Consider the following 4,781-nt stretch of genomic DNA (forward strand, 5'->3'; position numbering starts at 1 on the left):
AGGCGATTCCTGACAAGCCGCTGTCTTGGAGTACAGTTTCTCAGGCATCCAGCAGTGTTGTCTGTGCAGGGCAGCCACAAAGTCGTTGAATAGATGTTTCCTCATTCACGAGTCACCAGGTGCAGTATCTTCACATTCTCCAGGAGGACGTTGCACGAAGCAGCACGAAGCCGCGACTGTCTGTTGGCTGCCTGTTCTTTTATAGGGAGTAGTGCAGTCTCCACCCAGAAATGCATCCGTTCCTTCACATGGGCCGCTGTCCAGTCATGTGTGGGAAAAGGCAAGGTAGCCAATAGCTGCATGAGGGTGTGGCAGAAGTTGGTGCATGCTCTGTTCATTTCTCTTTGGTCAGGGAGGTGAGCAGACACCCTCCCTGTGTGTCCCAGCCTGTCAGCTACTGCTAGAGTAATGCGTGTCAGTGACATCTCTTTCTAGCTAGTTGTGATGTGACTTAGCCGGTTAGCCTGGAATCTGTGTGTTCGTTTATGTCTCCTATCTGAAAATACAGGAAGCTGTTTTTGTATGTTTGTTAAAGGAAATGAAACCAGCTCAAGTGAGAAACACAGCAGCATTTCATAAGGACGGACGTGTATACAGCACAAGTTCACACTGGGCTCTAATAACGTGTTCTCAGAGCTGCTCATAGAGGTATTAATATCACATTACACTTCCCTGTTAGACTTTTTATTTACATTTAAATGTTACATATTGCAAGTTTGGATTTTGTTGTGGTTCATTGTCTGTATAGAATTAGAATTTTTATCTGGTTAATATTACTTTTGGCTGGGGTCAAATGCTGTATTCCCCGTAGGATACTGAGCGTTTGGGATTACAGTTGGTGCCTGTCCACAACAGTATTTTGATTCCTGAGCAGGAGTGTTTTCAAGTGCCTGTACTGGGTTTACAGCAGGAGGTAGAGTAGCACGGCCTAGTCACCCGGTAGTGTCGGATATATCGGAGCACTGTACTAGTCAGAGATTAGATGGGAGCAGCTTGTTGCAATGGGATGGGAAGCTTTCTCAGTGATGAAGACTGCAGGATTATTTTCCTCCCAGATGCCGCCAGCTGTCTGTTGGTTAAGGCTAAACAGTCGTTCTTTCTGCAGGGCCGCTGTGTTTGACTAGACAATCTCCCTGGGCTATATATTTTGCCCACTTGACGTCATCAAGGGCACTGCAGTGTTGTTTTTGGTGTCAGGATAAATGCAGTCACGTTAAGGGGGGAGTAGGAGATCAGAATACCTGTGGATTATTATTATTAAGATCATTATGCATTTATGACCATCTTTATCTATATAGTGAAATTCTCCACGGTTTGTTTGATGGTATTTGTTTGAAACTTCAGCGCCGCTATTGTGTTGCAATTGTTTATTTTTGTCTAATTATCGTTTACTTCGTATTGGATAGGAGTAGCAAGACATAGGGGCATATTTAAGAAAGCACGATAGTGCTTTTACCGGGTAATTAAGGTGCCTCCGTGTCCTCCGCAAATTTATTAAGGGTGCATCGCAGCAGACATCATGGATATCTGCTGCTTTGCACTCCTCTTCGTTTTTGGGAGCAGTCACCATTCAACAGTATGGTGACTGCTCCCAGCTGCAATCTAACAAGTTCCGAAAAAATAATTTTTTCGGAAACTTGTCTTGATAATGTACCAGCTGAACCTGGCGTACATTATCAGAAATGAAAAAACCAAATGCTGTCAGCTCTGCTCCGAAGAGCAGAGCTGGACAGTGCATGTGTGGAGGGATCACATGATCCCTCCCTGTCACTCACCGCTCGCAGAATTGCAGACAGACCGGGATCTTTGTGGAACTGCACATGCGCAATGGAAAGAAGAAGAGGAACGAAGATGACGTGGAGGAGATCCTAGAGACAGCGCGTCCCGAAGAGGGAGGTAAGTGTGATGTTTTTGATCACAGAAACAGCAGTTTTTCGTAACTGCTGTTTCTGTGTTCCTTTTTAATAAATTTGAGAAATAGATCAATCCTTATCCATGCGATAAGGATTGATAACTATTTCTCATTTCTGCCGATCAATGATAAATGTGCCCCATAGGCAGCTGTTTTGGCTTCTAGTCTGCGCTGTTTTATATCTACATTTTCTTTTCCTCTCAGGTGCTGCCAGCTGAGTGGAGATAGTACAGACACAGAGAAGGAGAGGCACCTGTTGCAGCGTCTTTCCACTTCAGAGGCTGAAGCGTTCCGCAGATTAGTTCGGTCGGTATTCCCAGGGGCACTTGATAAAAGGCGAATGCGCAACACCATAAGTGGACCGGGCAGCGAGGATCCCGGGCGGACGGCTGGGACCGGGAACGGGTAAGCAAGTCTGAGGCTTCCGGTGCCACTCAGGCCCCGATGTTTCCTGACGATCCACTGCGTTCAGACTCCGGTCCCACCGGGCTCCAGTGGTTTACAACCATCTTATTATTAGAGACCCCTTCACATTGGAGTATGACTTGTGTACCTTACATATGAATTACACAACAATGATCTCAGCATTCTTAGATTCATGTTATAAGAGAAGCAGCAGAGTATGCTGTTAGCCATGTACATTAACCCGAAGCATATTTACACTGCAAAAGCATAAAGTACTCTCCCTAGTACTTTATTCATCTATACCGCACATTATACACCTTTGTAATTTACTAGAAAACAAAATAACTCTTAAAATATTCTGTTAAACTGATATAATAAATAAATGATACATGCCAGTTTACAATAAAAAAAAGTTTATTTAATCAGAATTTTTTTCCATTTTCCCTGGTCCTCCAGAACACAATGAATAGAAATATTTTTACTGAATCACGTTGGTCATTTTCACATTCATCTGCATAAAAAAGAGGCAAATCCCACGGTCTGTTCAGCCTGGGAAGTGACGGGAGCAGAATTGATAAGTCGATAAAATGATTCTCGTTATCTTGCTGTAGATGATCCCACAGGCGCACGCTGTGTAATTCTAGAAAATAGAAGAAGAATCAGGTGAGTTATAATTCAAAAGTAAGATAACAACTGTGATGTGTGTGATCCTTCTGTATACTGGACTGCTGGGGAAATGTGCTCACTCTGATAGACACCTTCAGGGCTTCACCTAGTTCTATAATAACATATAACCCTACTTGGCCATATTAAGGGGGGGGGGGGTTCAACTCCACTGGATGGACCTCACAGTGATGAACTGCGGTACCAGAACATTGGGGATTATACTGCTCACCGCTATGGGATGCAAGGAAAAATCACAAAGATACATCACCGCAGAGTGCATTCATGACCATTCTGGAGGCACTCCAAGGGGAATATATTGCCCTCTACGAGTAGATGTACTATGATAGTGTGGAAGTTATGTCAGATAATTCACATTACATGTAGAAAACTTACCTCTTCCACCAAAAGTTCTGAGAGTTTTAAGAAGTAATCTGCTATGTTCTTTCTAAGATGATGGATACTGATGTTTTGTGGCATCTGTAAAAAATAAATGAAAACCACAGATAAATCATTTGGTTTCAATGACTTCTATATTGTGATGTAGAAATCAGTCAAAAATACACAAAAGACATGTAAAAAAATAATTAAAAGACAAACAAATGACACTGAGATAGACTTACACAATCTGGTTGGAACTGAGTCTCGACATATAAAAGCGACATCATCTTCTCGAAGTCTTGTTGTTTGTACTGGAGACCTCCTTGATGACAGTAGAAAAATCTGTGGAGTTGCTTCATAATTTCATCAACAACGATAGCTGCGTCTTTCTTCTGAAAACCAAGCGTAGAAGTATAAGAAAATGTATTCTACAATGTGTGAGTAAGATGAACACCTGGTTGGTTCTAGCTGCTCTTCACTAGGTGAAAGCACAACTGGTAATGACACAGAACATACCTGTGAGACTTGTAAAAGGGATTCTATCTGTGTTCTGCCAACAAAAAATTTGAATTTGGATGTAGCGCACACGTTGGTTTGTAGACATTTGCTGCCAGAACTCTGAAAATTAAAATAAAATTAGATTACTGACAGTATATCAGAAATTATGTTATTTTATCATTAATCATTTTGTTGCTAGAGAACCGAAAGGTTGGTTGTTTTGGAGCGCATTATCCTATCAGTTACAATATATTCAGTAGTAGTCAGTGTTGATGGAGAAATGTTATCTGTTGCCCATAGCTAGCATTGCGTCTGATCCTCACAGTGCTCCGTCTTCTCTTTGGAGCAGACTCCAGTTATGAGTTTCTAGGCTTGATGGGATGTAGCTTAAATAGTTTGGTAGTATTTGCTTGATGATTATAATTTTGTAACAAGTACAAAAGTAATCAGGATAAAAAATGATATGGAACTAACCATGCTCTGGTAAGTATAGAAGATATTCTTGATGTACTCTTTTCTTGTCAGTTTCCAGTCATTGGTTACACCGCAATCGATCAATGTAGAGAGTATTGCAGTGGTGAGCATCTTCATCAATAAGATGTTTAGTGAAGCCATGTCTCATTATAACCATGTTGCATTTGAGTCCTTGTATATATGCTCAATGTCTGGGGGAGGAACCGGCAATGTTACGGCTACGTGTAGCCGTTTAGCAAACGGCAGAAGTGTAGCCGTTTAGCAAACGGCAGAAGTGTAGCCGTTTAGCAAACGGCAGAAGTGTAGCCGTTTAGCAAACGGTTCATATTAGCCGTTTCTTGCAGTGTGTCACAAAATGCCGAAAAAGTTACAAGCATGTATTAGCACTGCTGAGCATGGAGGCACGGAGTCTAACTCACCCCAGGTGTTCACCAGGGACTCCCGCAAG

General features: G+C 42.2%; 1 long non-coding RNA gene across 1 annotated transcript; it reads right to left on the bottom strand.

Annotated features, from left to right (window-relative positions):
• Positions 1-3,295: 3,295 nt before the first annotated feature.
• LOC142140524 (uncharacterized) lies at positions 3,296-4,129 on the bottom strand. Its single transcript, XR_012688529.1, has 3 exons — positions 3,878-4,129; positions 3,604-3,753; positions 3,296-3,460 (listed from the first exon to the last, which is right to left on the bottom strand). It is a non-coding gene; the product is annotated as an uncharacterized LOC142140524 (long non-coding RNA).
• Between the last annotated feature and the right edge of the window lie 652 nt (positions 4,130-4,781).

This window comes from Mixophyes fleayi, chromosome 2 (genome assembly GCF_038048845.1).
Source record: "Mixophyes fleayi isolate aMixFle1 chromosome 2, aMixFle1.hap1, whole genome shotgun sequence".
In the NCBI taxonomy this organism is placed as follows: domain Eukaryota; kingdom Metazoa; phylum Chordata; class Amphibia; order Anura; family Limnodynastidae; genus Mixophyes; species Mixophyes fleayi.